Genomic DNA, 11,988 nt, shown 5'->3' on the forward strand with positions numbered 1-11,988 from the left:
GGGGTTTCGGGTTAATGTGAGGCTGCGATATAACATTGTTCAGTTGCCAAGGTGACTGAGGGATCCTCTAACCTGGGAACAGTAGTCTGGTGAGTGAGAACGTGTGTCTGTCTTTGCTGAGCGGGTGACTGAAAGCTAGACCATGAATGAGCAGTCTCCGAGAGAGTGGTGGATTTGGTGTGACATGGGATAATAACGCACTGCACTTGAGTGTAACTCTGATGTGCAACATGGAGTGCCAAGTGAAACTGGATGCCAACGTTCTGCTGGTGAATGGTGCCTCTGAGTTCAGGGTAAGGGGGAACCTCACAAAGCCTCTCACCTGTTCAGCTCCTCGATGAGATGTTCAACCACTTTCCCCTTGGAATCGCGGACCTCCATAACCAGGCAAATATCACAGCGGCTTACAATCTAACATGGAATCCAAGCAGATGGGGGTTGTCATTCTCATGGGTGAAAGCAGGGGGTCTGAGGATGGACACTGTCAATGCGCCCCTTATCGTTAACAGCTTGCCCAGGTCTGGATGTGTGAAGTCGGGAAGGAGATAGACCCTGCGGCGATTCCTCATCATACCTCCTTGTGAGCAATGTTGGTCCTGCTGCTCTGACCAAGCAGTGCAGGGGGATGGACTTCAGCAACTTTGGCTGGTTCGGTCTGGGCCACACGTGGAGGGCAAGAGTCTTACTGCATCAGTGATGGTCTCCCGGACACTCTCACAACCCTCACAAAACTGGCAATGAGCCGGGCAAGGGGGGTCACTGGTGAGCAAAGAACCCTGGGAGATAGAGGACAAGGCAGTACCTGATGTGTGTAGATAGGGGGTGTCTTTAATGGTCAAGGCACTGAATACAAGTGCAAGGATGTTGATGAAACTATGTCACGTTAGGCCGCAGTGAGTGTTCCATCTTCATTATGGGGAGGGGGTGATTGTCCTGGAGAAGGTACAGAGGAGATTATTGCCTGAGATGAAGCAACTCAGCTATGATGAGAAAGTGGAAAGGCTGGGGGTGTTTACCTCAGACCAGGGAAGCTCAGTGGGAGGGGAGAGTGATCTGATTGAGGTGGACAACATTCTGCGAGGCACTGGCAGAGTAGAGTAGGTAAGGAACAACATTCCCCCCTTCATCAAAGGCTCAATGACCAGAGAGGGGACAGTCCGAAGGTCAGGAGTGGGAACTTCCGAGAGAATTTGAGGCCAACTTCTTTTCCCACCCAGAGGATGGTGTCTGTGTGTGTAACTCACTGTTGGAAGGGATGGGAGAGGCAGAGAGACTGGAGCACAGAGATGAAACACCACAGAACACAAGGGTTTGGGCCATGATCTGCGAATGGGGTGAGAAGAGAGGTTCTTGAAGACCAGCACAATCACAATGGGACCGAAGGGCCTCTTTTTGTTATAAAACTCTGACTCTCTTGAAAGCCCCCTTCCAAAACCAAACCCAACATTGATAAATTGAAGCAGCTTTCATTTCCTCAGAGTCTGACAAAACCACAGGATGTTGCAAAGCTCCTTCTCGCCACTGACAATGCACTCACTTCTGTAACGTTCTGTGGTTTAACGCTCCACTCCCTCAGCACTGACCCTCCGATAGTGCCCACTCCCTCATCACTGACCCTCCGACAGTGCTGCACTCCCTCAGCACTGACCCTCCGACAGTGCTGCACTCCCTCAGCACTGACCCTCCGACAGTGCGGCACTCCCTCAGCACTGACCCTCTGACAGTGCCCACTCTCTCAGCACTGACCTTCTGACAGTGCCCACTCCCTCAGCACTGACCCTCCGACAGTGCCCACTCCCTCAGCACTGACCCTCTGACAGCGCGGCACTCCCTCAGCACTGACCCTCTGACAGTGCCCACTCCCTCAGCACTGACCCTCCGACAGTGCTGCACTCCCTCAGCGCTGACCCTCTGACAGTGCCCACTTATTTCAGTAGATTGTGCAGGGTTGGGAAACGCAGCGTTAACAGGAATAGAATGGGATGGGCTGAGTCTTGGCGTTGGATGATTTTTGGTGGGGCAGTATGGGCTCAATGGGCTGAATGGCCTGCTTGCACACTGGCGATTCTGTGATTCTCTGAAGGTGAGGGTGCTGGGAGAGGGGAATGTTTCCATACCTTGATGATAATGTCCATTACCGCGGGTTTTGAAGCTTTGGAAGGTCCCAGACATCGGACATTGAAGGAGCAGAGCTTGAAGGAGATGATACTGTGGTAACTGGCCAGAGTATACAGCAACAGGCAACACCTCATTGTCTAAATGGGTAGGAATGGACTTCAGGTTCACTTCAGAAACACATGGGAGTCCCACTTTTAACTTCTACCATCTTCCTAACAAAGGGAGCACCGACCCTGATCCTAACCCTACCTCAACCCTAACACTAATCCTACCTCTGACCCTGACCCTATCATAGACCCTGATCCTAACCCTACCTCAACCCTAACACTAATCCTACCCCTGACCCTGACCCTGACCCTGACCCTGACCCTATCATAGACCCTGATCCTAACCCTACCTCAACCCTAACACTAATCCTACCCCTGACCCTGACCCTGACCCTGACCCTATCATAGACCCTGATCCTAACCCTACCTCAACCCTAACACTAATCCTACCCCTGACCCTGACCCTGACCCTATCATAGACCCTGATCCTAACCCTACCTCAACCCTAACACTAATCCTACCCCTGACCCTGACCCTGACCCTGACCCTATCATAGACCCTGATCCTAACCCTACCTCAACCCTAACACTAATCCTACCCCTGACCCTGACCCTGACCCTGACCCTATCATAGACCCTGATCCTAACCCTACCTCAACCCTAACACTAATCCTACCCCTGACCCTGACCCTGACCCTATCATAGACCCTGATCCTAACCCTACCTCAACCCTAACACTAATCCTACCCCTGACCCTGACCCTGACCCTATCATAGACCCTGATCCTAACCCTACCTCAACCCTAACACTAATCCTACCCCTGACCCTGACCCTGACCCTATCATAGACCCTGATCCTAACCCTACCTCAACCCTAACACTAATCCTACCCCTGACCCTGACCCTGACCCTATCATAGACCCTGATCCTAACCCTACCTCAACCCTAACACTAATCCTACCCCTGACCCTGACCCTGACCCTATCATAGACCCTGATCCTAACCCTACCTCAACCCTAACACTAATCCTACCCCTGACCCTGACCCTGACCCTATCATAGACCCTGATCCTAACCCTACCTCAACCCTAACACTAATCCTACCCCTGACCCTGACCCTGACCCTATCATAGACCCTGATCCTAACCCTACCTCAACCCTAACACTAATCCTACCCCTGACCCTGACCCTATCATAGACCCTGATCCTAACCCTACCTCAACCCTAACACTAATCCTACCCCTGACCCTGACCCTGACCCTGACCCTATCATAGACCCTGATCCTAACCCTACCTCAACCCTAACACTAATCCTACCCCTGACCCTGACCCTGACCCTGACCCTATCATAGACCCTGATCCTAACCCTACCTCAACCCTAACACTAATCCTACCCCTGACCCTGACCCTGACCCTATCATAGACCCTGATCCTAACCCTACCTCAGCCCTAACACTAATCCTACCCCTGACCCTGACCCTGACCCTGACCCTATCATAGACCCTGATCCTAACCCTACCTCAACCCTAACACTAATCCTACCCCTGACCCTGACCCTGACCCTATCATAGACCCTGATCCTAACCCTACCTCAACCCTAACACTAATCCTACCCCTGACCCTGACCCTGACCCTGACCCTATCATAGACCCTGATCCTAACCCTACCTCAACCCTAACACTAATCCTACCCCTGACCCTGACCCTGACCCTGACCCTATCATAGACCCTGATCCTAACCCTACCTCAACCCTAACACTAATCCTACCCCTGACCCTGACCCTGACCCTGACCCTATCATAGACCCTGATCCTAACCCTACCTCAACCCTAACACTAATCCTACCCCTGACCCTGACCCTGACCCTGACCCTATCATAGACCCTGATCCTAACCCTACCTCAACCCTAACACTAATCCTACCCCTGACCCTGACCCTGACCCTGACCCTATCATAGACCCTGATCCTAACCCTACCTCAACCCTAACACTAATCCTACCCCTGACCCTGACCCTGACCCTATCATAGACCCTGATCCTAACCCTACCTCAACCCTAACACTAATCCTACCCCTGACCCTGACCCTGACCCTGACCCTATCATAGACCCTGATCCTAACCCTACCTCAACCCTAACACTAATCCTACCCCTGACCCTGACCCTGACCCTGACCCTATCATAGACCCTGATCCTAACCCTACCTCAACCCTAACACTAATCCTACCCCTGACCCTGACCCTGACCCTATCATAGACCCTGATCCTAACCCTACCTCAACCCTAACACTAATCCTACCCCTGACCCTGACCCTGACCCTGACCCTATCATAGACCCTGATCCTAACCCTACCTCAACCCTAACACTAATCCTACCCCTGACCCTGACCCTGACCCTATCATAGACCCTGATCCTAACCCTACCTCAACCCTAACACTAATCCTACCCCTGACCCTGACCCTGACCCTGACCCTATCATAGACCCTGATCCTAACCCTACCTCAACCCTAACACTAATCCTACCCCTGACCCTGACCCTGACCCTGACCCTATCATAGACCCTGATCCTAACCCTACCTCAACCCTAACACTAATCCTACCCCTGACCCTGACCCTGACCCTATCATAGACCCTGATCCTAACCCTACCTCAACCCTAACACTAATCCTACCCCTGACCCTGACCCTGACCCTATCATAGACCCTGATCCTAACCCTACCTCAACCCTAACACTAATCCTACCCCTGACCCTGACCCTGACCCTATCATAGACCCTGATCCTAACCCTACCTCAACCCTAACACTAATCCTACCCCTGACCCTGACCCTGACCCTATCATAGACCCTGATCCTAACCCTACCTCAGCCCTAACACTAATCCTACCCCTGACCCTGACCCTGACCCTGACCCTATCATAGACCCTGATCCTAACCCTACCTCAACCCTAACACTAATCCTACCCCTGACCCTGACCCTATCATAGACCCTGATCCTAACCCTACCTCAACCCTAACACTAATCCTACCCCTGACCCTGACCCTGACCCTGACCCTATCATAGACCCTGATCCTAACCCTACCTCAACCCTAACACTAATCCTACCCCTGACCCTGACCCTGACCCTATCATAGACCCTGATCCTAACCCTACCTCAACCCTAACACTAATCCTACCCCTGACCCTGACCCTGACCCTGACCCTATCATAGACCCTGATCCTAACCCTACCTCAGCCCTAACACTAATCCTACCCCTGACCCTGACCCTGACCCTATCATAGACCCTGATCCTAACCCTACCTCAACCCTAACACTAATCCTACCCCTGACCCTGACCCTGACCCTATCATAGACCCTGATCCTAACCCTACCTCAACCCTAACACTAATCCTACCCCTGACCCTGACCCTGACCCTGACCCTATCATAGACCCTGATCCTAACCCTACCTCAACCCTAACACTAATCCTACCCCTGACCCTGACCCTGACCCTGACCCTATCATAGACCCTGATCCTAACCCTACCTCAACCCTAACACTAATCCTACCCCTGACCCTGACCCTGACCCTGACCCTATCATAGACCCTGATCCTAACCCTACCTCAACCCTAACACTAATCCTACCCCTGACCCTGACCCTGACCCTATCATAGACCCTGATCCTAACCCTACCTCAACCCTAACACTAATCCTACCCCTGACCCTGACCCTATCATAGACCCTGATCCTAACCCTACCTCAACCCTAACACTAATCCTACCCCTGACCCTGACCCTGACCCTGACCCTATCATAGACCCTGATCCTAACCCTACCTCAACCCTAACACTAATCCTACCCCTGACCCTGACCCTGACCCTATCATAGACCCTGATCCTAACCCTACCTCAACCCTAACACTAATCCTACCCCTGACCCTGACCCTGACCCTGACCCTATCATAGACCCTGATCCTAACCCTACCTCAGCCCTAACACTAATCCTACCCCTGACCCTGACCCTGACCCTATCATAGACCCTGATCCTAACCCTACCTCAACCCTAACACTAATCCTACCCCTGACCCTGACCCTGACCCTGACCCTATCATAGACCCTGATCCTAACCCTACCTCAACCCTAACACTAATCCTACCCCTGACCCTGACCCTGACCCTGACCCTATCATAGACCCTGATCCTAACCCTACCTCAACCCTAACACTAATCCTACCCCTGACCCTGACCCTGACCCTGACCCTATCATAGACCCTGATCCTAACCCTACCTCAACCCTAACACTAATCCTACCCCTGACCCTGACCCTGACCCTATCATAGACCCTGATCCTAACCCTACCTCAACCCTAACACTAATCCTACCCCTGACCCTGACCCTGACCCTATCATAGACCCTGATCCTAACCCTACCTCAACCCTAACACTAATCCTACCCCTGACCCTGACCCTGACCCTGACCCTATCATAGACCCTGATCCTAACCCTACCTCAACCCTAACACTAATCCTACCCCTGACCCTGACCCTGACCCTGACCCTATCATAGACCCTGATCCTAACCCTACCTCAGCCCTAACACTAATCCTACCCCTGACCCTGACCCTGACCCTGACCCTATCATAGACCCTGATCCTAACCCTACCTCAACCCTAACACTAATCCTACCCCTGACCCTGACCCTGACCCTGACCCTATCATAGACCCTGATCCTAACCCTACCTCAACCCTAACACTAATCCTACCCCTGACCCTGACCCTGACCCTATCATAGACCCTGATCCTAACCCTACCTCAACCCTAACACTAATCCTACCCCTGACCCTGACCCTGACCCTATCATAGACCCTGATCCTAACCCTACCTCAACCCTAACACTAATCCTACCCCTGACCCTGACCCTGACCCTGACCCTATCATAGACCCTGATCCTAACCCTACCTCAACCCTGACACTAATCCTACCCCTGACCCTGACCCTGACCCTGACCCTATCATAGACCCTGATCCTAACCCTACCTCAACCCTAACACTAATCCTACCCCTGACCCTGACCCTGACCCTGACCCTATCATAGACCCTGATCCTAACCCTACCTCAACCCTAACACTAATCCTACCCCTGACCCTGACCCTGACCCTGACCCTATCATAGACCCTGATCCTAACCCTACCTCAACCCTAACACTAATCCTACCCCTGACCCTGACCCTGACCCTGACCCTATCATAGACCCTGATCCTAACCCTACCTCAACCCTAACACTAATCCTACCCCTGACCCTGACCCTGACCCTATCATAGACCCTGATCCTAACCCTACCTCAGCCCTAACACTAATCCTACCCCTGACCCTGACCCTGACCCTATCATAGACCCTGATCCTAACCCTACCTCAACCCTAACACTAATCCTACCCCTGACCCTGACCCTGACCCTGACCCTGACCCTATCATAGACCCTGATCCTAACCCTACCTCAACCCTAACACTAATCCTACCTCTGACCCTGACCCTGACCCTATCATAGACCCTGATCCTAACCCTACCCCTGACCCTGACTCTTAACTTACCTCTGACCTTGACCCTAACCCTAACCATGACATTAATCCTACCCAAGACCCTGAGCCTAACCCTCACCCTATCCCAATCCCTATCCCTAAAACTCCAGGCACCTGTCTGGTCTCCAACAAGGAGAGCTGCCTGGCTCTTCAGCAACATGAGACATCACCCAGTTGGACAGTTGCCATGCTCGAACTTTCAGGATGGAGGCTGTGTTGCAGGGTGGACCCAGGATTTTCTTGGGAATTCATTGCCACTAACCCTATCCTTCCTCACAGCCACCCCACTCCCGTCCCCTCACTAACAGCATGGTGCTGGGACTGGGGGGGTTTGATGGTTGGAATTCCTGTCCAGGCTCTATGTCTCTCTGAGCCCACCCCTATTCCCCTCCCTGGTGCTGACAGAGCCAGTTTCCCACAGCCTCTCAGTCACAAGCTGGCTATTCAGCTGAATACCTTTCCCTGAGTTGTCTAGGGACCAGGCCGTCTTTTGAGGGATCCTCAAATAGGGATAGTATTGCCCTTCTCCCCCTACAGAGTGAACGATGCCTCCCCTCCAACTCACTCCCTGTCTCTCTGGGCTGGAACTTACCGTCAGCTGTTTTCCCAAGCCCTAAGGGCAGTGAGGTGCCGCTCCTGAGGACCTGCAGCCTGTGCAGAGTGGGTTTGTCTGTGCAGAGACTGGTCAGTGTTCCTGACAGTGACCAAATGCTGACGTCATGCACAGTCAGCAGAGGAAGCTGCACAATATGTTTCCACTAGCATCGTGTCTCTGTGTGAGTGTGTCTGTGTATATATGTATGTGTGTGTGTCAGTGTGTATCTCTGTTGAGTGTCTCTGTGTGAGTGTGTCTGTGTATATATGTATGTGTGTGTGTCAGTGTGTATCTCTGTTGGTGAGTGTCTCTGTGTGAGTGTGTCTGTGTATATATGTATGTGTGTGTGTCAGTGTGTATCTCTGTTGGTGAGTGTCTCTGTGTGAGTGTGTCTGTGTGTATATGTATGTGTGTGTGTCAGTGTGTATCTCTGTTGGTGAGTGTGTCTGTGTGTATATGTATGTGTGTGTGTCAGTGTGTATCTCTGTTGGTGAGTGTCTCTGTGTGAGTGTGTGTCTGTGTGTATATGTATGTGTGTGTGTCAGTGTGTATCTCTGTTGGTGAGTGTCTCTGTGTGAGTGTGTCTGTGTGTATATGTATGTGTGTGTGTCAGTGTGTATCTCTGTTGGTGAGTGTGTCTGTGTGTATATGTATGTGTGTGTGTCAGTGTGTATCTCTGTTGGTGAGTGTCTCTGTGTGAGTGTGTGTCTGTGTGTATATGTATGTGTGTGTGTCAGTGTGTATCTCTGTTGGTGAGTGTCTCTGTGTGAGTGTGTGTCTGTGTGTATATGTATGTGTGTGTGTCAGTGTGTATCTCTGTTGGTGAGTGTCTCTGTGTGAGTGTGTGTCTGTGCAAGAGGAGAGAGAATGTGTGTCACTGTGTGTCTCTGAGTGTGTGTATGTTCGTGAGTGTCTGTGTGTGTGTTTGTGTGTGTGTGTGTATTTCAGTGTGTATCTCTGTATGAGTGTGTGTACATTGGTGAGTGTATGTGTGTTAGGGAGTCTGTGTGTCAGTGTGTGTCCCTGTGTGTGTATGTTAGTGAGTGTTTCTGTGTGAGTGTGTGTGTATGTTGGTGAGTGTCTCAGTGTGTATCTTTGTGTGAGTGGGTGGCACCGTGGCACAGTGGTTAGCACTGCTGCCTCACAGCGCCAGATACCCGGGTTCAATTCCCGCCTCAGGCGACTGACTGTGTGGAGTTTGCACATTCTCCCCGTGTCTGCGTGGGTTCCCTCCGGGTGCTCCGGTTTCCTCCCACAGTCCAAAGATGTGCAGGTCAGGTGGATTGGCCATGCTAAATTGCCCGTAGTGCTAGGTAAGGGGTAAATTTAGGGGAAAGGTTGGGATGCACTTCTGGGGGTTGGTGTGGACTTGTTGGGCCGAAGGGCCTGTTTCCACAATGTAAGTAATCTAATCTAAAGAGTGCATGGGTATGTTGGTGAGTGTGTGTATTAGAGGGTGTGTGTGTCCCAGTGTGTGAATGTTGGTGAGTGTCCCTGTGTGTGCGCGTGTTGGTGAGTGTCCCTGTGTGTGTGCGCGTGTTGGTGAGTGTCTGTGTGTGTGCGTGTTGGTGAGTGTCTGTGTGTGTGCGTGTTGGTGAGTGTCTGTGTGTGTGCGTGTTGGTGAGTGTCTGTGTGTGTGCGTGTTGGTGAGTGTCTGTGTGTGTGCGTGTTGGTGAGTGTCTGTGTGTGTGCGTGTTGGTGAGTGTCTGTGTGTGTGAATGTTGGTGAGTGTCTGTGTGTGTGTGAATGTTGGTGAGTGTCTGTGTGTGTGCGTGTTGGTGAGTGTCTGTGTGTGTGCGTGTTGGTGAGTGTCTGTGTGTGTGCGTGTTGGTGAGTGTCTGTGTGTGTGCGTGTTGGTGAGTGTCTGTGTGTGTGCGTGTTGGTGAGTGTCTGTGTGTGTGTGCGTGTTGGTGAGTGTCTGTGTGTGTGCGTGTTGGTGAGTGTCCGTGTGTGTGTGCGTGTTGGTGAGTGTCTGTGTGTGTGCGTGTTGGTGAGTGTCTGTGTGTGTGTGCGTGTTGGTGAGTGTCTGTGTGTGTGTGCGTGTTGGTGAGTGTCTGTGTGTGTGCGTGTTGGTGAGTGTCTGTGTGTGTGCGTGTTGGTGAGTGTCTGTGTGTGTGCGTGTTGGTGAGTGTCTGTGTGTGCGCGTGTTGGTGAGTGTCTGTGTGTGTGCGTGTTGGTGAGTGTCCGTGTGTGTGTGAATGTTGGTGAGTGTCCGTGTGTGTGTGCGTGTTGGTGAGTGTCCGTGTGTGTGTGCGTGTTGGTGAGTGTCCGTGTGTGTGTGCGTGTTGGTGAGTGTCTGTGTGTGTGTGCGTGTTGGTGAGTGTCTGTGTGTGTGTGAATGTTGGTGAGTGTCCGTGTGTGTGTGAATGTTGGTGAGTGTCTGTGTGTGCGTGTTGGTGAGTGTCTGTGTGTGTGTGTGTGTTGGTGAGTGTCCCTGTGTGTGTGCGTGTTGGTGAGTGTCCGTGTGTGTGTGAATGTTGGTGAGTGTCCCTGTGTGTGTGCGTGTTGGTGAGTGTCCCTGTGTGTGTGCGTGTTGGTGAGTGTCCCTGTGTGTGTGCGTGTTGGTGAGTGTCTGTGTGTGTGTGAATGTTGGTGAGTGTCTGTGTGTGCGTGTTGGTGAGTGTCCGTGTGTGTGTGAATGTTGGTGAGTGTCCGTGTGTGTGTGCGTGTTGGTGAGTGTCTGTGTGTGTGTGCGTGTTGGTGAGTGTCCGTGTGTGTGTGCGTGTTGGTGAGTGTCTGTGTGTGTGTGCGTGTTGGTGAGTGTCTGTGTGTGTGTGCGTGTTGGTGAGTGTCTGTGTGTGTGTGAATGTTGGTGAGTGTCCGTGTGTGTGTGAATGTTGGTGAGTGTCCGTGTGTGTGTGAATGTTGGTGAGTGTCTGTGTGTGCGTGTTGGTGAGTGTCTGTGTGTGTGTGAATGTTGGTGAGTGTCTGTGTGTGTGTGAATGTTGGTGAGTGTCCGTGTGTGTGTGCGTGTTGGTGAGTGTCTGTGTGTGTGCGTGTTGGTGAGTGTCTGTGTGTGTGCGTGTTGGTGAGTGTCTGTGTGTGTGCGTGTTGGTGAGTGTCTGTGTGTGTGCGTGTTGGTGAGTGTCTGTGTGTGTGCGTGTTGGTGAGTGTCTGTGTGTGTGCGTGTTGGTGAGTGTCTGTGTGTGCGTGTTGGTGAGTGTCTGTGTGTGTGCGTGTTGGTGAGTGTCTGTGTGTGTGTGTGTTGGTGAGTGTCTGTGTGTGTGCGTGTTGGTGAGTGTCCGTGTGTGTGTGAATGTTGGTGAGTGTCTGTGTGTGTGCGTGTTGGTGAGTGTCTGTGTGTGTGTGCGTGTTGGTGAGTGTCTGTGTGTGTGCGTGTTGGTGAGTGTCTGTGTGTGTGCGTGTTGGTGAGTGTCTGTGTGTGTGCGTGTTGGTGAGTGTCTGTGTGTGTGCGTGTTGGTGAGTGTCTGTGTGTGTGTGCGTGTTGGTGAGTGTCCGTGTGTGTGTGCGTGTTGGTGAGTGTCTGTGTGTGTGTGCGTGTTGGTGAGTGTCTGTGTGTGTGTGAATGTTGGTGAGTGTCTGTGTGTGTGCGTGTTGGTGAGTGTCTGTGTGTGTGTGAATGTTGGTGAGTGTCTGTGTGTGTGTGTGTTGGTGAGTGTCCCTGTGTGTGTGCGTGTTGGTGAGTGTCCGTGTGTGTGTGAATGTTGGTGAGTGTCTGTGTGTGT

General features: G+C 52.2%; 1 long non-coding RNA gene across 1 annotated transcript; it reads right to left on the reverse strand.

Moving 5' to 3' along the window:
• Positions 1 to 328: 328 nt before the first annotated feature.
• On the reverse strand, positions 329 to 8,394 carry LOC140470001 (uncharacterized). The gene is made up of 3 exons (XR_011956294.1): positions 8,300 to 8,394; positions 2,118 to 2,255; positions 329 to 411 (listed from the first exon to the last, which is right to left on the reverse strand). It is a non-coding gene; the product is annotated as an uncharacterized lncRNA (long non-coding RNA).
• Positions 8,395 to 11,988: the final 3,594 nt, after the last annotated feature.

The sequence above is a fragment of the Chiloscyllium punctatum genome, chromosome 50, assembly GCF_047496795.1.
Source record: "Chiloscyllium punctatum isolate Juve2018m chromosome 50, sChiPun1.3, whole genome shotgun sequence".
Classification (NCBI taxonomy): Eukaryota; Metazoa; Chordata; class Chondrichthyes; order Orectolobiformes; family Hemiscylliidae; genus Chiloscyllium; species Chiloscyllium punctatum.